This window comes from Arachis ipaensis, chromosome B4 (genome assembly GCF_059453495.1).
Source record: "Arachis ipaensis isolate K30076 ecotype BB chromosome B4, ASM5945349v1, whole genome shotgun sequence".
NCBI classification, from domain to species: domain Eukaryota; kingdom Viridiplantae; phylum Streptophyta; class Magnoliopsida; order Fabales; family Fabaceae; genus Arachis; species Arachis ipaensis.
Window position 1 is genome coordinate 98,245,864 of NC_142439.1, and position 26,208 is coordinate 98,272,071.

The following is a 26,208-nucleotide window of genomic DNA, read 5'->3' on the forward strand; positions in this document are numbered from 1 at the left end:
ATCACATGGTAACTACAACATGCAATTTAAAACGGATAATAGACATAGAGGCATATAAATGAACACTTGGCAAGCACATACATCAATGATGCAAAATCAACGCAACTAAGTAATAGTTGACAACCTCAAATTCAATCCAATACTATTCAACCAAGTTTCAGCAATTGTTCAATAAAACAAATAGTCTTTTAACATCAATTCACACAAATTCAACATATTCAACACAAAATCAGTAGCATTATCCATCAATTCAGTCAATTTCTAATACTTTCAGCGATATAACACAAACTAGTAATTCTAAAACTAACTTATCCTAACCACCTAAAATCCACTAAACTAAAAAAATTAACTCTAACTAAATTAACTAACTAAAATTAAAATAATGAAACAACTTAACCAAAATAGAATTTGAAGAAGAAAGAGAAACAGAGTTTAAAGAAACCTGGAATGCAAAACGGCGGAACAGTGGCGAAACGGTGGTTGCCAAAGCTAGAGGTGGTGGAAGGGTGGTCGCCGAAAGACGGGAAACTCGTTGAAGGCTAGGCAGCGGAAAAGAAAGGAAGAAGGAGGGGTCGGCGGTGGGTTGACGGCGACGGAGATGGGCTATGATGGTGGTGGTCTTGGCGGTAGTGGCAGATGGTGGTGACGGAGACATTAGAAGGAGAGACAGAGAGAGGGATGGTAGTGATGGTGGTGATGGTTTTGAATGAGGGTGAAGAGGATTCGTGATTTGAATTTACGCCTCCTTTATCATTAGATTTACCGTCGGAAAAATCTAACGGTAAACTATTGCGGGTCACCAAAACGCACCATTTCACTAATTGGAGTTACCGTCGAAAAAATCCGGCAGGAAACCCGACAGTAAAGGACACGCTAATTTAATTTATTTTCCCTCCAAACAATACCGATGGATTTATCGTCGGAAAGTAGAATCTGTCGGTAATTACTTAACCTTATGAATTCGACGTCGTTATCGCTGATAAATCTGACGATATTCAACGTTTTTCTTGTAGTGAGACTTGTTGGCAAGGAATTCCATCAGGTCGACGGGATAGACTATGTACAAATTTATAGCCTTGTGGTTAGACCAATCACTCTGAGATCTATTGTTGTGTATTTGGGGTGGCATTTGAGGTAGTTTGACTTTGATAATATCTTCCTCAATGAGAACTTAGAAGAAATTGCATCACAACTATAAGACTACACTCATCAAAATTTGTCTCTGGTTTGTCACTTAAACAAGGCAATTTATGGTTTGAAACAAGTTCCAAGAGCTTGGTTTCAAACCTTAGTTGCCACCCTTCAACAATTTGGTTTCAAGAACACCAAATTCGATGTATCCTTATTTGTTAAAAGCTCTAATGGATCTATTATATACTTATTAATCTATATGGATGAAATAATTATAACTGGTAATAATAAATAAGAAATTGATTGCTTAATTGCTGCTTTAAATAGAATATTTGCATTTAAGGATCTAGGTTTGTTCAATTACTTCTTAGGCTTTGAGGCCAACTATTTGCCTCAAGGCAATCTTCTCAACACTCAGACTAAAAATGCAACTGAACTTCTCAAGAAAACTGGCATGGATGAATCAAGTCCAATGCCAACTCCTATATGTTAGCTAATTGCAAGCTATTTAGAAATGACTCAGAAGCTTATGATAATCCAAAATTATTTAGATCCACTGTTGGGGCCTTGTAATATTTAACTCTCACAAGGATCGATTTGACATATGCTATCAATAGGGTCTCCCAATTTATGCATGAACCAACACTGCTGCAATAGAAATGTGTCAAACCGATACTTAGGTATCTCAAAGGTACAGTTCAACATGGCTTGTTATTTACTAAATCCACTAACTTTAGGTTAATAACTTTTGAAGGGAACCTGGATGATAGAAAATCAATTGCAGGATTTTGTGTGTACTTTTGAGGCAATTTGGTTTTCTGGAAGTCCAACAAACAAACCAAGCTCAACAGAAGCAATAGTAAAACACAACACATATCCATGACTGCTGTAGAAACTGAACAATATCACTTCAACATCTTCTTGTAGGATTACAAATACCTCAACTAATTGTCCCAACTATTACTGTGATAATCAAAGTATAACACTATTGGCAACGTATCTCATTTTACATAGCAAATGTAAACATTTAGAACTAGACTTGAATTTCTTGAGAGATGTAGTTAATAAGAATGAATTATATGTTATTCATATACCAATCTATGATCAAATTACAAATATGCTCATCACTAAACCTCTCTCTTAGTCTCAGTTTGAAAAATTCAGAACTAAACTGAGGCAGAAGACAGAATTTGTACCTCAGTTTGAGGGGGACACTAGGAGTAAGATCAATTATGATAGTTAATAGTTAGTTATGCCTGTCATGAGAGTTTGTTATTGCTGATTCCATATCAGTTGTGTGTATTTAAATTATAGGTATAGGATCAGTGTAATAATGTTGCGTACTGCAATAGAATTCCTCATTCTGTTTCTTCTTTCACAAGCTATTCTTTTCTATTCTTCACTTTATTCTCCGATCTTGCTTGTTGTGCCATATGGTCTTGGTTGCATTAACTCTAATATGTTAAAATTATTAATAGTAGAAGTTTTAAAACTAAATCCTAACAAAAATGCATTTAGTTTATCAAAATATCCGAAATATCCGTCGTTGGATGTAGTAGCTAATATATAATTCATTCATAAAATGCTATATATTTTATACACTAAGAAAAATTAAAAACTAACTCAAAATATATACAATAAAAAATAATTGGTAAAGTAAATTAATTAAATATTAATTATGTTCAATCTACACCGATATTTAGTTTTAAGCATAAATGCATGAGTAATAATAACACATAATCACAAGGATAAAAGCCTGGGTCAAGTAGTAAGGCTTGATTTTTTTTTTAATTAATTTGAATAGCTAATTAGGATCCTAACATATCATAGTTTAAGTTGTTAACTCACCATATTTTTAGATATTTATTCCCCCCCATTATATACATCTCTATCTTAGTTTTTGTTATGCTTATTTTTTTTAGATGTATAAATAAAATTACTTAAAAGTAAAGATAGAATATAGACATAATTTTTTTCAAAATAAGCGTTGTAAATTATTTCAAAAATTAAATGGGAGAAAATTGATTTCCAAAAAAATATGACATAAAAAAATTTATTCTTTACTTATTTAAAATTTAATATAATTTAAAGATATTATACCATTGTAATATACGTGGTAGTGAAGCTCTTGAGAATTTACTTTATTTCTTTTTGTGGAAACCAGTAACTGGCTCAAATATGGTCCGTGTGACGGTGTGCCAACTAGATTATATGCTCAATTTCAGTATCCATAACAAATTGGGATCCTATAGCTTTCAAAATCAACTTCAAGAATAGCATTCTCATGGTCCGTCCTCTGTGACAAAGCACATGATCTACGTATATATGCTGGATGGTGTATAGTAGTATAATGCAATGTTGCAAAGAAGATAACAGTAACTAGTTGCAGTAACATATAATGCAGGTTTTGATCAATCCACGATATAATTCAATGTTGCAAAGAAGACAACATTAGTTGTTTACCACTAAATCAATGGTAGTTCTAATTATTATTTATAGAGCTATAACTTTATTTTTTTATGGACTGTGGGCTAGCGGTCTATTATATATTGTACTTTATTTTTTCTAAGAATCAAATCTAGTACTAGGGATTGTATATTTTATAAACATCACAAGCTACAACATTTAAGGTGTATGGCCACGATTTTTTTTTGTCACCGGTAAAAAATTGTGATTATAGAGGGTCCATAATCACGGTTTTTTTCGTGACAAAAAAAGCTATGGTCACAATTTTTTAAAAAAATGGTGACTTAAAAGGGTCTATAGTTACAGTTTACAGAAATGACTTAAAGGGGTCTATGGTCACAGTTTTTTAGAGTGACAAAAAATGGTCTATTGTTAGGTTTTTTAAAAAAGTGATCTAAAAGGATCTATGGTCACAGTTTTTTGGGGTGATCTAAAGGGACATATGGTCACGGTTTTGGGAGATGACCTTAAATGATCTATGGTCACGGTTTTTCATAAAAAGGTGACTTAAAAAGGTCTATAGTCACAGTTTTAGAGGTGACCTAAAGGGGTCTACAGTCATAATTTTTCACTGTGACCAAAAGACATCTATGATCACATTTTTAAGGGGTGACTTAAAAGAGTTTATGGTCTCGGTTTTATGAAAGAGTGACCATAAATAAGACTATGGTCATGGTTTTAAGGTGGGGTGACCATAGAGGCTATGATCATGGTAAAAACCGTAACCATAGATAAGGCTATAGTTACGATTTTTACGTGTGACCATAGATTAACCTATGGTCATGATAAAAAAACTGTAGGCTAAAGTGCCAGAATTTGAACACTACAACTGTGACTATAGATAAAAAAAAAACGTAAACATATATCTGTGACTACAACAGAATAGATTACAGTAAAAAAATTATGATTATAGATCAAAAACTATGACCATAGATCTATAGTCACTTTTTTTACAATCATGACTATAGGCTTTTTTTTTTTTTTTTTTTTGGTAATGAGAATAAGTTATCACTTTTAACTAAGAAAGATTTGAGCGTTTACAATTTTTAATAAAAAAAAAAATATAAATTAACTAGTTCACTACTTATTAAATAATGGATTATATTGATTAAAAGATTACCCAAAATGAGTGGTTTGTTGGTTAATTTTGTCACACTAGCTCAATATTTGATAAGTACCGAACTAGTTTACATCTTTTATAATTAGAATTGTTAGCGTTAAATTTTTCGTATTCGAAAACCAAAGTTTACGACGAATATTAATGCACTCTAAAAAGTGTATGGATATAATACTCTCTTGTATAATAATTATGATACGAATATACAATAGTAAAAAAAATGATATTTTCACTCTTATTTTTAAATTAAATGTCACACCACACATAATCAATCACAAATGATTTTTTTTACATTATATGTTTCTGTGAATTTATAAAACACAAAAGTGATATTATTACTATAGGAGTGATAATATCTATTCTCAAATAGTTATTATAGATTATTATACGGTATGACTATTTATATCGAAAAGGGTATACTTAAATTCATATCTGAGCTCTAAATTATACTATATAGGATGGTGAATTATATATACTTATATATATGGAAAATAAAATATTACTTTTAATATAATATTATTTAAATTTTTTAATATGTTCAAGTTTTATTTATGCAATATAATTTGTTTTTCTAACATTAAACCACTCAAATGATATATTTATATGATAAGTTAAATTTTCAAATTAATATTATTGTGTATTGAACAAATGATACTAAATATTTATTTAAAAATTAATGCAACGAATAATCAAGAGTAGTTTTGTTTTAGCTTTTAAAGTATAAAATCTTATGCCCAAACGGAAAAAAAAAATAGCATAGGAAAAATAAAAAGAAAAAAGAAGGTCTATATAAAAAATTAAATAAATTCAATTTTTTTTAAAATGTATTAAAAATATAACTATTTATGTATCTCTTCTCAAAAGTAATAATCTTAAAAATTTTACTATGGAGAGACTGAATTTTACATAAATTTTTTATTTTTTTTTGTATTATATCTTTTGCTATATAAGGTTTAATTACTCTATTGGTCGCTATAGTTTTGCAAAATTTTTAATTAGGTCCTTATATTTTTTTTCCTTTTAATTGAGTTTTTACACCAATTTTTTTTAATTAAGTCTCTACATTTTTTTTATTTAAGTCTTTACACTAATTCTTTTTTAATTGGATTCCTATACAATTAAGTTAATTACTACCAAGAATAACCTAATTAAAAAAAATTAATACAGAAACTTAATTAAAAAAAATATAAAAACTTAATTAAAAATTTCACAAAACTATAAAAGATCAACAAAATAATTAAATCTAAATTCATCTGTAATCTGATACTTTCTAGTAGTAAACCTAAATGCACACCCACTACCCCACCCCCTCATGCACAAACCCATGCACACAAAGACACACGCTTGCGCACACACTAATACGAGCATGTGGGGTGTAGAATTAAAAAATAATTTAGATTTTTTATGATCTTTTTATTTTAATCTTTAGTATTTAATAGTTCTTAAATCATTATAACCACTAGTCGGATTCTAATTGTATTTTCAATTTTTAGTGGGACTTTCACTACAACAGTTTTTAGCTATTGCAAGATGTACTGTAAATAACATTTAAAAAATATTGTCTAAATTAATTAAAGACAAAATTGTTGCAACTCTTTTTTAACAACACACTATAAATATTTTTTTTGATTAATTAAAGTACAAGTAAGAAGTGTTGTTTTTATAAATTGAACAAACAACATTTATAATATTTATATATTACATTTTTAATAAGCTTCTCATCATAAATGTTGTCAAAACTCAATTAAATTTTTTTCTCTAAAATTTTGACCTTTCCTCCAAATATTTTAATAAAAAATATTTTTTCTTTCTTTTAACTTAGTACAAAATACATATTTATAATTTATATATTATTTACTGATTCAAATCCTACTAAGTTCAAAACAAAATTCCAAGCCTTATTTTTAGTTAGAAATCCTAACCCCAACCATTTCAAACCCTTCTGTGCGATTTATCCTTGTTTGTTCGATTTTCTCATCGTTGCTTGTGAAGTTGTGTTCCTCTCTGCTTGCGTTGCCGTCATGCTTGTCGCTGCTCGCCCACCGTCGTGCTCATTGCTGCTCGCATCGCCGTTGTGCTTATCGCTGTCGTGTTCGTCGCTGCCCTGCATTTCCTCATCGTTGTTTCTGAGGTTTTGTTCCTCTTTGCTCGCGTCGCCGTCGTGTTCCTCTCTGCTCGCGTTGCCGTCGTGCTCGTCTCTGCTTGTGCGCCGTCGTGCTTGTTGCTGCTCGCGCTCCTTCGTGCTCGTCGCTGCTCACATCACCGTCATGTTCGTCGCTCTGCATTTTGACCTTTTGAATTTTGCTCTGCTCGATTCCAATTTGCTCGCCATCTTCTACTTGTGACATTTTGCTTGGCCCCTGGCTGGGTGCTGATATGCTTTGCTCCCCCGTGGTGCTCGTGCTCTTTCCATCACAGATAGGCTCCTTGCTTTACTCAGCTTTGTTATGGCTGAAGTTGATGAGAAATTTTGGTAATGAAAATTTTTCTGCTTTGATGAGAAATTACTGTTTAATTAATTATGATCCTATTAAATCACTGCAATGTTTTATTGTTATTGTGTATTCGCCGGCCTGTGCTTTAATCACTAAATGATGTCAATTTTAGGGCTTGGAATTTAATTATTGTTGGTGGAATCTCAATTTAGGGAACTTAACATTAGATTCATAGTTATTGTAGGTGTTGGAGTTGGCTGAGATTGCTTCCGGTTCAATCAATTTACTGCTTGATTTTTCACAATGCTTCCAATTACCTTCACTTTTTCTTTTTCTCTGCTTAATTGAACTTACTTCTTCAGGGAGGAGGAAGAGGTTGATAGATTCAACAAAGTTCAAGAGAGTTTCTTGACAAGTTCTTCAACTCTCAGTATACTTGAATTCATGTTAGTGCTCAAAACCATTGTTGTCAAACTCGCGAGTTAACTCGTAAACTCGTACGAGTTTACGAGTTTAGGTAGTAAAATCGAGTTAACTCGGACACAAATTCGTTTCTGGGTAGACTCGGGCAGAATCGGTCAAACTCACGAGTTTGAGGGCGAGTCAGCGAGTTTGATTTGGGTGCCCATTTTTGCCAAAACGGTGTCGTTTTAGGCCCCAAAAAAAAAAAGACAAAGGGCGCCGTTCATGTAATGTAACCCTAATCCCAGACGGCTAACACAGAATACTCTCTTCTCCCCTTACTTTCTTCTCCAAGCTCATCATTCTTCCCCACCATTGTCTGTGCCGCCATGCCAGAGGCCCGACGGATCCACCGCCATTTTCTTCCTCGTGGTACAGCACCGCCAATCCGCAACCATCGTTCATGTCCACTCCTCAGTTCCTCGGCAAAGCTGAAGGCTGACGCTGAAGGTTCCTCAACGCCCCATTCCGCCATGGCGCCACCCTCGACGCTGAAGGTTCTTCGATGGTCGACGCCATCTTCTTCCTCGTGGTACGCTGAAGACTTCACGGCACGCTGTTCCTCGGCTTTGGTCTGCATTCCTCGCCTGACACCTCTGTTCTGCGGTTTTGAAATTCTGCACTGCGGATCTACTTTTGCTTCACTTCCGGTTTCTTGAGCAACTGAGCTGCCTCTTTTTTTCTTTGGTTTTGCCTGAGCTTCCTTCTGCAAGGTAATTTTTTGAACAAATTTAAATATCAATAATTTTGGTAATTGGTATGAATTCTGCCATTTTGGTTTTGAAATTAACTTTTTAAATTTTTTTAGTTTGAATTCTGGTGTGATGAATGATGAAATATGGAATAAAAAGTCATACACAGAATTGGTTATTGAAATTTGATGGAAAAAAGAAATTAAACTGAGGCTTTAGTAAGTTTATAATGTATAAAAAAAACTAACATTTATGGTTAAGTGGTTTAATAATTTTTTTCTAAACTACTGATACCAATAGACAATAGGTTGATTGGTTCTGGACTTGTTAGTTGTTAGACGTTAGTGTTAGATACATAGATTGTTACTTACTTAGTTAGTTGTTTTTTGTTAATGAATCTGAATATTTGAAACACTGAAACTCTGAAATGTTAGTGTTAGTTTAGTTTGTTCTTAATAGCCGCTTCTTATAATTTGTAGTTGTTACTTGTTAGTGTTGGTTATGAATTTATCAACTTTGATAGTGGTCTAGTGGATAACTTCATAACTTGGCAATTGAAATCTGAAATCTGAATTTATTATTTATCAACTTTGATAACTTTGCAAGTTGCAACTGAATTTGAAACTCTGTATTTTAGTGGATAACTCTAAAATAATTTCTAATTATTATTTAGAGATGGATAAAGATAAATGGATAATTTTGCTAAATTAATTATTTGGTTTGTTGATTTGTTGATTTAGGGACAAAAATACAAAATTTCTGAAAATGTTGGTTCAAGGACAGGGTCTTCAATTCCTAATATTCCTAGACCTACTGTTTCTAGGAGAAAAAATACAACTGAAAATAGAAGTGATACAAGATGGAAACATGGGATTGATGATGATGAACATGTGAATGATGATGGTTTTGTTGGCCGCGTCGAACCTGAACCTGAAAGAAATGATGTTTTTAATGAAGATGGTGAAGATGATGATGTTGATGCCATGGAAGATGAAGATATTGGAGGATTTCAGTTTTAGACTTTTACTTTATTAGAGCATTTAATTGTTGCTTTATTATTTTCTTTTGTTTTTGGTTGTGTTATATGAAGCTTTGATTGTGTGATTGTGTATTTTATGTTGAACTAGATGCATACTTGTGAAGGATTTGAATGTGTGGTCTAGAGTACTTATTATAATTGTAGTATTGTGTTAATTTATTATGTGTTCTGATGTTAAAATTATTAAGTTTGAATGCATATATATATATATATATATATATATATATATATATATATATAAAACAGGTAAACTCGTATGAGTCTATGAGTCGAGTCTACGAGTCGAGTTTAGGTCAGCTCCACGAGTTTACCTAAACTCGCAAGTTTGACAACCTTGGTCAAAACTGTTATACTTAGAACTTTCATGAAAATAAAGCAATTAGTGATGTGTTGTGTGCAGTGGAGATTCTTTTTCCATTTTTTACATTGATAAATTCCTATCTATAAACTCTGCTTCTCCATGCTCATTGTTTCAGTTTATCGGTGTTTTCTCCATGCTCATTGCATCGTAGGCATTCATTCAATGCCTTTCTTTATGATATATCTTATCAAACTTTATAATTCTAATTAATTGATTAATTAATTAATTACTTCTTTTTCACTTCTCAATGTTTAGGAAGTATGAGAAATTAACCCTCGAATGTGCAGGAATTCTACTACATCACTAAAGATACATACACAAAATCACAGGTAAATTTCAAAAAATTAGTTGTTTTCACTTAGCTTTTTTCTTTTTCTACTAGTTGTCTTTTTGTTTCCTATATTTTAATTATCAATATGTTGAAAAATCAGTAGATGAAACTGAATTTTATTGTGTCTTTACTTTCTTTTTTCACTAAGCAAACTAAATTTTCTGTCTGTATGGAACATTGCTGCAGTGACACCATTAGAGAAAGGCAGGGGAAGGATTGAAATTTGTGGCAAAGGTACTACAAATACCAATAACAATAACAGCAACAATACCAATAACAATATATGCCCTCATTTGATACTTCTACATAAGTTACTTTGCATTCCTTATTGTATTTGTTGGATTTGTTGCAGAATGATGGATTGCACAACATGGTATGTTCCTTCTATTTTGTGTACTTTTATTGCTAAAGGCAGAAGCTTCTTATGTTCCAATCACTTTTGTCCAGAATGCCGTCACAAAAGGAGTTGGTGAGGAATTTTTTTGCTGCATCTGATAGAAGTTAACTTTCTTTATTGAGCTGTTCTATTTTAATTAGTTTATTATAATATTTGGCAATCCCCCACCCCTCCTAAAAATTACTCTGCAGTTTGTTTGGATGGGAGTGCACCAGCTTACCATCTTGATAGGGGATTCGGAGAAGGGATAAACAATTGGTAAGTTTAGTTTGAGGTGTGTCATGTCCCTTTCTGCAAACTGGCATCAATAATAAGTCTTCACCAATTACCAACTCAAGAAAACATTGCTTTCATTATTTTGTTTCTCTTTCTATTTTAAAACAACAAAAAATATTTATTTCTTTTGCTTGTATCACTATGATTAAACTAATTGCTTTGGCAAAATGACAGAGGGGTGAAAGAACTGTTTTGGAAAGATAAAATCCAATCTTAATTCCAATTCCATAAGAGACTAGAAGTTTTCTAAGTGGCTTTTCTGTTGTTGAACTTGCAAATTCTTAGCCATGATTATGATTTTCATTTACCATGGTCTATGAAGATTGCCAAAACAAATTTTTAATTCTCAAGTTTAGATTCATATGTAAAGTGATTCTTAAATGTCTAATTCAGTCCAATGAACTTCATTTGGTTTATTTTAGAGAGGGGGATGGTGCAACAATGTTACTACTTGCCTTGCGTGAAAGAATGATCGTTTAGGTTCATCTAAAAAAATGGCCAAGCAAATTGCCTTTTCAGGGATTTTAAGTAACAGGAGAATTTTTAATCCAGGTATTTTCTACTAATCAATGGGTCATGTTTTATTTTCCTTTTTGTTTTTTTATTGGTGAAAAAATAGAAAAAAAATTAAGTTAATGCTGAGTGTGGCATTCTAGTAGAATAATAGCAGCAGCAAAGATTTACATCTTAGATTTCTTTTTTTTTTTTTCATTTATAAGTTAAGCATAGGAGAGAGATTCATCACTACAAAAGAAGAACTCTGTTGTGATAAATAAACTCAATAAAAATAATATAATAGAATGCAGAGATTTTTGTGAAGTACAAGTTTATGCAATTTTTTGACAGTGAAAATCTCAGAAATTAAATGTGCTTTAGTTAAAGGTTAAAATTACAGCTAGAAGTGGACCTGACCAACTTATAATCTAACTCCTTTTGTCTTAGCTGTCCAACAAATGGTACAATATTGGCTCATACAAACTCTATTTCTATGCTTACAATTATATTATCAACGCTCTCTGTAGTTAGTTACTGCTAATTCATGAGAAATTGGATTTGAATTTGATCATATATGTTATCAACTCTCTCTATAGTGTTTCTTTTCATTACTTATTAAAAAAAACTTAAATTACTGTGTTGCCATTATATTGGGTTTGGTCTAATTATATGAACCTGAAACTAACCTGTTTAAGTTATTTTGTCTTCATCAGCTCAAAGAGATTCTTCTGGTGGTGGAGTTAACATGCTACAAGAAGAGAAAGCCATAACAGATGATAGATAATAACAGTGAGGCAAGGTTTTTGAGATTTGAATTTGGTAGTTTTGGAATATTGGGGAAAATTTGTTAGTGTTATGACTTGTATATCATAGTTAAATGGAGTTGTATATCATAGTGTTCATGAAGTTTCAAACCTTGATTGACAGGATGTGAAGAAGCTGGCATTTGATCACATAATTCACAGTATTAAGTGCATGAAATATAAGCATAAGAAAAAGTGAAGAACCATGCTCTGAAAGTGTTTTGTTTTTAATGCTATAGGTCTCATTTAATTTAAGTTGAACATTTTGGTTATGTTGGCTGTGTGATGTCCTCAGATGGCTGTGTGATGAGCGGATAATTTATACCCTTTTTGGCATTGTTTTTACATAGTTTTTAGTATGTTTTAATTACTTTTTATTATATTTTTATTAGTTTTTATTCAAAAATCATATTTCTAGACTTTACTATGAGTTTGTGTATTTTCCTGTGATTTTAGGTATTTTCTGGCTGAAATTGAGGGACTTGAGCAAAAATCAGATTCAGAGGCTGAAAAAGGATTGCAGATGCTGCTGGATTCTGACCTCCGTGCACTTGAAATGAATTTTCTGGAGATACATAGGCCCAATTGGCGTGCTATGAATTGCGTTGGAAAGAAGACATCTTGGGCTTTCCATAAATATATAATAGTTTATACTTTTCCCGAGATTTGATGGCCCAAACTGGCATTCAAAGTCAGCCTAAAACATCTTGGCGTAAAACGCCCAAACTGGCACCAGAATTGGAGTTAAACGCCCAAACTGGCACCAAAGCTAGCGTTTAACTCCAGGAAAAGCCTAAGCACAAAAAAGCTTCAATGCTCAGCCCAAGCACACACCAAGTGGGCCCCGGAACTGGATTTTTGCAGTATCTGCACTTAGTTACTCAATTTCTGTAAACCTAGATTACTACTTTAGTATAAAAACTACTTTTAGTGATTTATTTAAAAGTCTTTTGACCATCCTTTGGAATATATGTAATCATAGACTATCATTTGGGAGGCTGGCCTCACTGCCATGCCTAGACCTTTTTCACTTATGTATTTTCTACGGTGGAGTTTCTACACCCCATAGATTAAGGTGTGGAGCTCTGCTGTTCTTCATGAATTATTGTAATTACTACTGTTTTTTCTTCAATTTACGCCTACTTCTTCTCCAAGATATACTCTTGTTCTTAATTCAGTTAAGTCAGAATGAAGGGGTGACCCATGACAATCACCCAATCTTCGTTACTCGCTTAGCCAAGATCGCGTGCCTGACAACCATAAAGCGATCTACATGATGTTCAACGTAGTCATTGGATGACAGCTGGAGTATATTCTCTTGGATATCTAATACACGGATCAAGTCCGTGAGATTAGTATCTTCGTGGTATAGGCTAGAACCATTGGCAGCATTCCTGAGATCTGAAAAGTCTAAACCTTGTCTGTGGTATTTCGAGTAGGATCTGGGAAGGGATGACTGTGACGAGCTTCAAACTTGCGAATGTTGGGCGCAGTGACAGTGTGCAAAAGGACAATGGTCCTATTTCGACGCTAGCGGGAACTGACAGATGTTTAGCTGTGCGGTGACAGCGCATATGGATTTGTTTTCATCCGAGAGGATCATATAGCTTGCCATGGAAGGAGGTAACGCATGGTTGGAAGAAGGCAGTAGGAAAGCAGAAGTTCAGAAGTAACAAAGCATCTCCAGACGCTTATCTGAAATTTCCACCAATGAATTACATAAGTATCTTTATTTTATTTTCTGTTTTATTTATATTTAATTATCAAAACCTTATAACCAATTGAATCCGCCTGACTGAGATTTACAAGGATGACCATAGCTTGCTTCAAGCCGACAATCTCCGTGGGATTAACCCTTACTCACGTAAGGTTTATTACTTGGACGACCCAGTGCACTTGCTGGTTAGTTGCACGGAGTTGTGAGAAAAGTGTGAGATCACAATTCCGTCGCACCAAGTTTTTGGCGCCGTTGCCGGAGATTGTTCGAGTCTGGACAACTGACGGTTCATCTTGTTGCTCAGATTAGGTAATTTTATTTTATGTTTAAGGTTTTTGTTTTTATTCTTTTTATTTTCGAAAAATTAAAAAAAAAATGTATGTGTTTTTCAGGATTTTTAAGAATGAATTCTAGAGTTTCAGATGATATGTGAAGCCTGGCTGGCTACTAAGCCATGTCTAATCTTTTGGACTGAGGCTCTCACTTATCACTACAGGAGCTTTTTGATTCCCATCAATTTGGCTATTGTATGTAATGCTCTGCTGAAGCTTGGCTGGCCATTTGGCCATGTCTAATCTTTTGGACCGAAGCTTTCACATAAAGCTTAGCTGGCTACTTAGCCATGTCTAAATTTTTGGACCTAAGCTTTAGACTAACATTGCATGATTCCTGGAATTCCTATTAAAAATTTTGAATTTATTTATTTTCTTTTTTCAAGTAATTTTCGAAAAATACAAAAATTTTTAATAAAACCATAAAAACAAAAAATTTTGTGTTTCTTGTTTAAGTCTAGTGTCAAATTTTAAGTTTGGTGTCAATTGCATGTTTTAACTTTTCTTAAAATTTTTGAAAATTCATGCATGTGTTCTTCATTGGTCTTCAAGTCGTTCTTGATGATTTTCAATATTTTATCTTTGCATTTTCTTGTTTTGTGTCTTTTCTTGTTTTTCATATGCATTTTCGAATAATTAGTGTCTAAAGTTTAAAAAATTTTAAGTTTGGTGTATTGCATGTCTTTCTTTTCTTAAAAATTTTCAAAAATATGTTCTTGATGTTCATCATGATCTTCAAAGTATTCTTGGTGTTCATCTTGATATCCAAAGTGTTCTTGCATGCATTTTTAGTTTTGATCTTAAATTTTTATATTTTGTGTTATTTTATTTTTTTTCTCTCTCCTCATTAAAAATTCAAAAATAAAAAAATATCCTTTCCTTATTTTGCTCATAATTTTCGAAATTTTGAATTGATTTAGTCAAAAAGTTTTAAAATTTGGTTGTTTCTTGTTAGTCAAGTCAAAATTTCAATTTAAAAATTTTATCTTTTCAAATCTTTTTCAAAAATCAAATCTTTTTCATTTTTTTTCAAAATTTTCGAAAATTCTAAAAATTTGATTTTCAAAATCTTTTTCTTATTTTTATTTCATGTTTTCGAAATTAATGCTAACATTTAATATTTTGATTGAAAATTTTTCAAGTTGTTACTTGCCTATTAAGAAAGGATCAATCTTTAAATTCTAGAATCATATCTTTTAGTTTCTTGTTAGTCAAGTAATCAACTTTAATTTCAAAAATCAAATCTTTTTAATTTCATTTTCAAATCTTTTTCAAAATAAATTTCAATCATATCTTTTTCAAAACTTAATTTTAAAATTCTTTTCTGATTTTTTTATCTTTTTCAAAACCACCTAACTACTTCTCTCTCATTGATTTCGAAAATCAAATAGTAAGAAAAGAAATAAAATAAAATTAGAATTTGAAGCAATTAATTTAAAATAAAAATTTTCAAAAAATCTTTTTAAGTAATCAATGTATTTAATTTTCAATTAATTTCAGTTTATTTCTCTTTTTAATTTTCGAATACTAACCAATAATTAAAATAAAAATAAAAATATTTTCCTTTTATTTTAATTTAAAATTCGAATTCTCTCTCTCTCATCTCTTTCTATTTATTTATTTATTTACTAACACTTCTCTTCTTCTTATAATTCGAACCCTCTCTCCCTCTCTATGTTCGAATTCTTCATCTTCTCTCTTCTTCACTCTTCTATTCTTCTACTCACATAAAAGAATCTCTATACTATGACATAGAGGATTCCTATTCTTTTCTGTTCTCTTCTTTTTTATATGAGCAGGAGCAAGGATAAGAATATTCTTGTTGAAGCTGATCCGGAACCTGAAAGGACTCTAAAGAGGAAGCTAAGAGAAGCTAAGGCACAACACTCTGGAGAGGACCTGACAGAATTTTTTGAAAAAGAAGAAGAGATGGCCGAACCCAACAACAATGGTGGAGATGCAAGGAAGATGCTTGGTGACTTTATTGCACCCTCTTCTGACTTCTGTGGAAGGAACATCTCAATTCCTGCAATTGGAGCAAATAACTATGAGCTTAAACCTCAATTAGTTTCTCTAATGCAGCAGAATTGCAAGTTTCATGGACTTCCATTGGAAGATCCTCATTAGTTTTTAGCTGAATTCTTATAAATATGTGACACTGTTAAGACCAATGGGGTTAATCCTGAGGTCTACAGACTTATGCTTTTTCCCTTTGCTGTAAGAGACAGAGCTAGGACAGGGTTGGACTCACAACCTAAAGATAGCCTGAACTCTTGGGAAAAGTTGGTCAATGCTTTCTTGGCCAAGTTCTTTCCACCTCAAAAGTTGAGCAAGCTTAGAGTGGAAGTCCAAACCTTCAGACAGAAGGAAGGTGAATCCCTCTATGAAGCTTGGGAAAGATACAAGCAATTGATCAGAAGGTGTCCTTCTGACATGTTTTCAGAATGGATCATCATATGTATATTCTATGATGGTTTGTCTGAATTGTCCAAGATGTCATTGGATCACTCTGCTGGTGGATCTATTCATCTGAAGAAGATGCCTGCAGAAGCCCAGGAACTCATTGAAATGGTTGCAAATAACCAGTTCATGTACACTTCTGAAAGGAATCCTGTAAATAATGGGACAACTCAGAAGAAAGGAGTTATTGAGATTGATACTCTGAATGCCATATTGGCTCAGAACAAAATATTGACTCAGCAAGTCAATATGATTGCTCAGAGTCTGACTGAAATGCAAGCTGCATCAGGCAGTACTAAAGAAGCCTCCCCTGAAGGAGAAGCTTATGATCCTGAGAATCCTGGAATGGAAGAGGTGAATTACATGGGAGAATTCTATGGAAACACCTATAATCCTTCATGGAAGAATCATCCTAAACTCTCATGGAAGGATCAACAGAAGCCTAATCAAGACTTCAATAATAATAATGGTGGAAGAAATAGGTTTGGCAATAGCAAACCTTTTCCATCATCTTCTCAGCAACAGATAGAGAATTCTAAGCAGAGCCACTCTGACTTAGCAACTGTAGTCTCTGATCTATCTAAGACCACTCTCAGTTTCATGAATGAAGTAAGGTCCTCCATTAGAAATTTGGAGGCACAAGTGGGTCAGCTGAGTAAGAAAGTTACCGAACTCCCTCCCAGTACTCTCCCAAGCAATACAGAAGAGAATCCAAAAAGAGAGTGCAAGGCCATAAACACGTCCCACATGGCCGAACCTGTAGAAGAGGGAAAGGTAGTGATTTCCAGTGAGGAAGACCTCAATGGACGTCCATTGGCCTCCAAGGAGTTCCCTAATGAGGAACCAAAGGAATCTGAGGCTCATATAGAGACCATAGAGATTCCACTAAACTTACTGTTGCCATTCATGAGGTCTGATGAGTATTCTTCCTCTGAAGAGGATGAAGATATTATTGAAGAGCAAGTTGCTCAATATCTAGGAGCAATCATGAAGCTGAATGCCAAGTTATTTGGTAATGAGACTTAGGAGGATGAACCCCCATTGCTCATCAATGAACTAAATGATCTGGTTCAACTGAAATTACCTCAGAAGAAACAGGATCCTGGAAAGTTCTTAATACCTTGTACCATAGGCTCCATGACCTTTTAGAAGGCTCTGTGTGATCTGGGGTCAGGGATAAACCTCATGCCCCTCTCTGTAATAGAGAGACTAGGGACCTTTGAGGTGCAAGCTGTAAGAATCTCACTAGAGATGGCAGACAATTCAAGGAAACAGGCTTATGGACTTGTAAAGGATGTCTTGGTGAAGGTTAAAGGTCTGTACATCCCTGCTGATTTCATAATCCTAGACACTGGGAAGGATGAGGATGAATCCATCATCCTAGGAAGACCCTTCCTAGCCACAGCAAGAGCTGTGATTGATGTGGACAGAGGAGAGCTAGTCCTTCAATTGAATGATGACTACCTTGTGTTTAAGGCTCAAGGATCTTCTTCTGTAACCACGGAGAGGAAGCATGAAAAGCTTCTCTCAATACAGAGTCAAACAGAGACCCCACACTCAACTTCTAAGTTTGGTGTTGGGAGGCCATCATTAAGCTCTAAATCTCTGTGAAGCTCTCTAAGAGCTCACTGTCAAGCTATTGACATTAAAGAAGCGCTTGTTGGGAGGAAACCCAATGTTATTTAATTATATTTATTTATTTTCCATTGTTACTTTATGTTTTCTTTAGGTTGATGATCATGTGAAGTCACAAAAACAACTGAAAAATAAAAAATAGAATGAAAAATAGCATCAAAAATAGCACACCCTGGAGGACAGGCTTACTGGCGTTTAAACGCCAGTAAGGATAGCAGAATGGGCGTTTAACGCCCAGCCTAGCAGCATTCTGGGCGTTAAACGCCAGAATGGGCAGCACTCTAGGCGTTTAACGCTAGAAAGGGCTGTCTGGCATCTGGCTGGCGTTAAACGCCAGAAATGGGCATCTGGCTGGCATTTAACGCTAGGAATGGGCAGTAGAGTGGCGTTTAACGCCAGGAAAGGTAGCAGAGCTGGCGTTAAACGCCAGATTTGGCACACAATGGGCATTTAAATGCCAGAATGGTGCAGGGACTCGAATTCCTTGACACCTCAGGATCTGTGGACCCCACAGGATCCCCACCTACCCACATCTTCTTCTCTTCTCTTCACACCTTTCCATAACACTCTTTTCCAAACACCCTTGACCAATCCCATCAAAACCTCTTCCCCAAACACCCCTCACCTATCAAATCCTACCCTCTTCACCACAACCTTTTCACCACTCACATCCATCCATCATTAAATTCCACCTACCTCACCATTCAAATTCAAACCATTTCCCTCCCAAACACAACCCCTTCATGACCGAATACCCTCTCTCCCTTACCCTATAAATACCCCTCCTTACCACCTTCATTTCCACACATCATACACACTCAACCCACCTTGGCCGAACCTACACCCCCCGTCCATCTCCTCCATTTCTTCTTCTTCTCCTCATTTCTTTCTTCTTTTGCTCGAGGATGAGCAAACCTTCTAAGTTTGGTATGGAAAAAGCTAAGATTTTTGTTTTTCAATAACCATTAATGGCACCTAAGGCCGGAGAAACCTCTAGAAAGAGGAAAGGGAAGGCAATTGTTTCCACCTCCGAGTCATGGGAGATGGAGAGATTCATCTCAAAAGTGCATCAAGACCACTTCTATGAAGTTGTGGCCAAGAAAAAGGTGATCCCTGAGGTCCCCTTCAAGCTCAAAAAGAGTGAATATCTGGAGATCCGACTTGAGATTCAAAGAAGAGGTTGGAAAACTCTCACCAACCCCATTCAACAAGTCAGAATCTTAATGGTTCAAGAGTTCTATGCCAATGCATGGATCACTAAGAACCATGATCAAAGTATGAACTCGAACCCAAAAAATTGGCTCACAATGGTTCGGGAGAATTACTTGAATTTTAGTCCGAAAAATGTGAGGTTGGCATTCAACTTGCCAATGATGCAAGAAGATCCTCACCCTTTCACTAGAAGGGTCAACTTTGATCAAAGGTTGGACCAAGTCCTTAGGGACATCTGTGTGGAAGGAGCTCAATGGAAGAGAAACTCAAGAGGCAAGCCGGTTCAACTAAGAAGACTTGACCTCAAACCAATGGCTAGGGGATGGTTGGAGTTTATCCAACGCTCTATAATTCCTACTAGCAACTGGTCTGAAGTCACAATATACCGGGCTATCATGATCTATAGTATCATGAATGGAGAGGAAGTAGAAGTTCATGAGATCATATCCCTAGAACTCTACAAGGTGGCGGACAAGTCTTCCACTTTGGCAAGGTTAGCCTTCCCTCATCTCATTTGTCACCTATGCAATTCAGCTCGAATTGCGATAGAGGGAGATATCCTCATTGAAGAGGACAAGCCCATCACTAAGAAAAGGATGGAGCAAACAAGAGAGCCCACTCATGGACCTCAACAAGAGCATGAGGAAAGTTCTCATCATGAAACCCCTGAGATGCCTCAAGGGATGCACTTTCCTCCATAAAACTATTGGGAGCAAATCAACACCTCCCTAGGAGAATTGAGTTCCAACATGGGACAACTAAGGATGGAGCACCAAGAGCATTCTATCCTCCTCCATGAAATTAGAGAAGACCAAAAAGCCATGAAGGAGGAGCAACAAAGGCAAGGAAGAGACATAGAGGAGCTCAAGCACTCCATAAGATCTTCAAGAGGAAGAACTAGCCGCCATCACTAAGGTGGACCCGTTCTTTAATTTCCTTGTTCTTATCTTTCTGTTTTTTGAAAATTATGCTTTATGTTTTGTCTATGTTTGTGTCTTTATTACATGATCATTAGTGTCTAGTGTCTATGTCTTAAAGCTATGAATGTCCTATAAATTCTTCACCTTTCTTAAATAAAAAAATGTTTTTAATTGCAAAAGAACAAGAAGTACATGGTTTCGAATTCTATCTTGAAATTAGTTTAATTATTTTGATGTGGTAGCAATACCTTTTGTTTTCTGAATGAATGCTTGAACAGTGCATATTTTTGAATTTGTTGTTTATGAATGTTAAAATTGTTGGCTCTTGAAAGAATAATGAAAAAGGAGAAATGTTATTTGATAATATGAAATATCATAAAATTGATTCTTGAAGCAAAAAAAAGCAGTGAAACGCTTGCAAAAAAAGGCGAAAAAATAATAAAGAAAAAAAAAGAAAGGAAGAAAAAAAGAAAAAGCAAGTAGAAAAAGCCAATAGCCCTTTAAACCAAAAGTCAAGGGTAAAGAGGATCCAAGGCTTTGAGCATTAATGGATAGGAGGGTCCACAGGAATAAAATCCTGGCCTAAGTGGCTAAATCAAGCTGTCCCTAACCATGTGCTTGTGGCGTGAAGGTGTCAAGTGAAAAGCTTGAGACTGAGTGGTTAAAGTCATGGTCCAAAGCAAAAAGAGTGTGCTTAAGAGCTCTGGGCACCTCTAACTGGGGACTCTAGCAAAGCTGAGTCACAATCTGAAAAGGTTCACCCAGTTATGTGTCTGTGGCATTTATGTATCCGGTGGTAATACTGGAAAACAAAATGCTTAGGGTCACGACCAAGACTCATAAAGTAGCTGTGTTCAAGAATCAACATACTGAACTAAGAGAATCAATAACACTATCTGAATTCTAAGTTCCTATGGATGCCAATCATTCTGAACTTCAAAGGATAAAGTGAGATGCCAAAACTGTTCAGAAGCAAAAAGGCTACAAGTCCCGCTCATCTAATTAAAGCTAATCTTCATTGATAAGTTTGGAATTCATTGTATATTCTCTTCTTTTTATCCTATTTTGTTTTTAGTTGCTTGGGGACAAGCAAAAATTTAAGTTTGGTGATGTGATGAGCGGATAATTTATACCCTTTTTGGCATTGTTTTTACATAGTTTTTAGTATGTTTTAATTACATTTTATTATATTTTTATTAGTTTTTATTCAAAAATCACATTTCTAGACTTTACTATGAGTTTGTGTGTTTTTCTATGATTTCAGGTATTTTCTGGCTAAAATTGAGGAACCTGAGCAAAAATCTGATTCAGAGGCTGAAAAAGGATTGCAGATGCTGTTGGATTCTGACCTCCCTGCACTCGAAATGAATTTTCTGGAGCTACAGATACCCAATTGGCGTGCTCTCAATTGTGTTGGAAATTTGACATTATGAGCTTTCCAGAAATATATAATAGTCCATACTTTTCTCAAGATTTGATGGCCCAAACTAGCGTTCAAAGTCAGCTTAAAATATCTTGGCGTAAAACGCCCAAACTGGCACCAGAATTGGAGTTAAACACCCAAACTGGCACCAAAGCTAGCGTTTAACTCCAGGAAAAGCCTAAGCACGAAAAAGCTTTAATGCTCAGCCCAAGCACACACCAAGTGGGCCCCGGAAGTAGATTTCTGCACTATCTGCACTTAGTTACTCATTTTCTGTAAACCTAGATTACTAGTTTAGTATAAAAACTACTTTTAGTAATTTATTTAAAAGTATTTTCACCATCCTTTGGAATATATGTAATCATAGAATATCATTTGGGAGGCTGGCCTCACGGCCATGCCTAGACCTTTTTCACTTATGTATTTTCTACGGTGGAGTTTCTACACCCCATAGATTAAGATGTGGAGCTCTGCTGTTCTTCATGAATTAATGTAATTACTACTATTTTTCCTTCAATTCATGCCTACTTCTTCTCCAAGATATAATTGTTCTTAATTCAATTAAGTCAGAATAAAGGGGTGACCCGTGACAATCACCCAATCTTCGTTACTCGCTTAGCCAAGATCGCGTCCCTGACAACCACAAAGCGATCTACATGATGTTCAACGTAGTCATTGGATGACAGCTGGAGTATACTCTCTTAGATATCTAATACACGGACCGAGTCCGTGAGATTAGTATCTTCGTGGTATAGGCTAGAACCATTGGCAGCATTCCTGAGATCCGAAAAGTCTAAACCTTGTCTGTGGTATTTCGAGTAGGATCTGGGAAGGGATGAATGTGACGAGCTTCAAACTTGCGAATGTTGGGCGCAGTGACAGTGTGCAAAAGGACAATAGTCCTATTCCGATGCTAGCGGGAACCGACAAATGATTAGCCGTGCGGTGACAGCGCATATGGATTTGTTTTCATTCGAGAGGATCATACAGCTTGCCATGGAAGGAGGTAACGCATGGTTGGAAGAAGGCAGTAGGAAAGCAGAAGTTCAGAAGCAACAAAGCATCTCCAGACGCTTATCTGAAATTTTCACCAATGAATTACATAAGTATCTCTATTTTATTTTCTGTTTTATTTATATTTTAATTATCAAAACCTTATAACCAAATGAATCTGCCTGACTGAGATTTACAAGGATGACCATAGCTTGCTTCAAGCCGACAATCTCCATGGGATCTACCCTTACTCACGTAAGGTTTATTACTTGGATGACCCAGTGTACTTGCTGGTTAGTTGTATGGAGTTGTGAGAAAAGTGTGAGATCACGATTTCGTCGCACCACTATGCTTATTGAACAATTTGAATGAATGTTTATGTGTGTGTTTGTTCTTTGTCTGTGTTCAAAAGGAAGATGATGAAGCATGAATTAAGAAATCGCTTGTGACACTATGTGAACTTCACAGAAGAAAAGATTGGTTTGACGAGAGAACAACTAATACAATGTTCACTGTTTGTTTCCATCCAGCACCAATGTTTTTATTTTCCCCTTTATATTTAGGGAGACAGAAGGGAGAAAAAGAAAGAAGAAACAAGAACTCACAATGCTTAGCTGCATGCTACCATCTCAGTGGCTGTAGTGGCTTCTGCCGTGGCAACTATCACGACTGCAATGGCTGCTTCATCTGCACCAAGCAAGGATGAGAGGATGATCAAGATTGACATGGCTATGGCCTCTGCAGCCACATTGGTGGCCACGCAGTCTGTCGAGGCTGCTGATGAGCGGATAATTTATACGCTTTTTGGCATTATTTTTAGTATGTTTTTAGTATAATCTAGTTACTTTTAGGGATGTTTTTATTAGTTTTTATGTTAAATTTACATTTCTGGACTTTACTATGAGTTTGTGTGTTTTTCTGTGATTTCAGGTATTTTCTGGCTGAAATTGAGGGACTTGAGCAAAAATCAGATTCAGAGGTTGAAGAAGGACTGCTGATGCTGTTGGATTCTGACCTCCCTGCACTCAAAGTGGATTTTCTGGAGCTACAAAACTCAAAATAGCGCGCTTCCAATTGAGTTGGAAAGTAGACATCCAGGGCTTTTCATTAATTTATAATAGTCCATACTTTGGCCGATTTTAGATAACGTAAAAGGGCGTTGAATGCCAGTTCTACGCTGCAGTCTGGAGTTAAACGCCAGAAACACGTTACAAGCCAGAGTTGAACGCCAGAAACACGTTACAACCTAGCGTTCAACTCCAAAAGAAGCCTCTACACGTGGAAAGCTAAAGCTCAGCCCAAGCACACACCAAGTGGGTCCCGGAAGTGGATTTATGCATCAATTACTTACTTTTGTAAACACTAGTAGCTAGTTTATTATAAATAGAACTTTTTACTATTGTATTAGACATCCTGGATTGTATTTTTGATCCTGTGATCAAGTTTTGGGAGCTGGCCTCTCGGCCATGCCTGAACCTTTATCACTTATGTATTTTCAACGGTAGAGTTTCTACACTCCATAGATTAAGGTGTGGAGCTCTGCTGTTCCTCATGAATCAATACAAAGTACTGCTGTTTTTCTATTCAACTTATTCCGCTTCTAAGATATTCATTCGCACTTCAACATGAATGTGATGAACGTGACAATCATCATCATTCTCCCACGAACGCATGCCTGACAACCACTTCCGTTCCACCTTAGATTGGATGATTATCTCTTGGATCTCTTAATCAGAATCTTCGTGGTATAAGCTAGATTGATGGCGGCATTCATGAGAACCCGGAAAGTCTAAACCTTGTCTGTGGTATTCCGAGTAGGATTCTGGGATTGAATGACTGTGACGAACTTCAAACTCGCGAGTGCTGGGCGTAGTGACAGACGCAAAAGGAGGGTGAATCCTATTCCAGTATGATCGAGAACCTCAGATGATTAGCCGTGCTGTGACAGAGCATTTGGACCATTTTCACAAGAGGATAGGATGCTGCCATTGACCACGGTGATGCCTCCAGATGATTAACCATGCAGTGATAGCGTATCGGACCATTTTCACAGAGAGGATGAAAAGTAGCCATTGACAATGGTGATGTCCTTACATAAAGCCAGCCATGGAAAGGAGTAGGACTGATTGGATGAAGACAGCAGGAAAGTAGAAGTTTAGAGGGACAAAAGCATCTCTATACCTTTATCTGAAATTCTCACCAATGATATACATAAGTATTTCTATCTTTATTTTCTGTCTATTTATTATTTATTTTCGAAAACTCCATAACTATTTTATATCCGCCTGACTGAGATTTACAAGGTGACCATAGCTTGCTTCATACCAACAATCTCCGTGGGATCGACCCTTACTCATGTAAGGTTTTATTACTTGGACGACCCAGTGCACTTGCTGGTTAGTTGTATCGAAGTTGTGAATGAAAAACAATTTACTAAGACGTGCGTACAGAGTTTTTGGCGCCGTTGCCTGAGATCACAATTTTGTACACCAAGATTTTGGCGCCGTTGCCAGGGATTGTTCGAGTTTGGACAACTGACGGTTCATCTTGTTGCTCAAATTAGGTAATTTTCTTTTTGTATTATTTTCAAAAATTTTTCAAAAAATTTTTTTTAAAATAAATGTTTTCAAAAATATATTTTTCTTCAGAATTTTTAAGAATGAATTCTAGTATTTCATGATGATTTGTTAAATCCTGGCTGGCTGTAAGCCATGTCTAATCTTTTGGACTGGGGTTTCAACTTATCATCACAAGAGCTTGTTGATTTTCACACACTTAGTTGCTCTATACATGGAAAGTATAAATATCTTCTAAAGCTTGGCTGGCTAGTAAGCCATGCCTAACCCTCAGATTGGAGCTTTAGACTAAGAGTACACAATTCCTGGAATTCATATTAAAAATTTTGGAATCCTTATTTTTCTTTTTCACAAATAATTTTCGAAAAATACAAAAAAAAAAAAATTAGAAAATCATAAAAATCAAAAAAATATATTTCATGTTTCTTGTTTGAGTCTTGAGTCAATTGTAAGTTTGGTGTCAATTGCATCTCCATTTGCACTTTTCGAAAAAATGCATTCATGCATTGCATTCATCATGATCTACAAGTTGTTCTTGATAAACCTTCTTGATTGATCTTCATATTATATTGTTTTGTGTTGTATGGTGTTTTTCATATGCATTCTTGAATTCTTAGTGTCTAAGCATTAAAGTTCTTAGTGTTCATCTTGATCTTCAAAGTGTTCTTGGTGTTCATCTTGACATTCATAGCATTCTTGCATGCATTCATTGTTTTGATCCAAAATTTTCATGCATTGCATCATTTTTATGTTTTTTCTCTTTAATCATTAAAAATTCAAAAATAAAAAAATATCTTTCCTTTTTTCTCACATAAATTTCGAAAATTTGGATTGACTTTTTCAAAAATTTTTTAAAAAAATTCAATTGTTTCTTATGAGTCAACTCAAATTTTCAATTTAAAAATCTTATCTTTTTCAAAATCTTTTTCAAAAAT

The 26,208-nt window shown here is 35.0% G+C and overlaps 1 non-coding gene across 1 annotated transcript; it reads right to left on the minus strand.

Annotated features, from left to right (window-relative positions):
- Nucleotides 1–16,385: 16,385 nt before the first annotated feature.
- Nucleotides 16,386–16,489, minus strand: LOC148568511 (small nucleolar RNA R71). The gene has a single exon (XR_015882536.1). It is a non-coding gene; the product is annotated as a small nucleolar RNA R71 (small nucleolar RNA).
- Between the last annotated feature and the right edge of the window lie 9,719 nt (nt 16,490–26,208).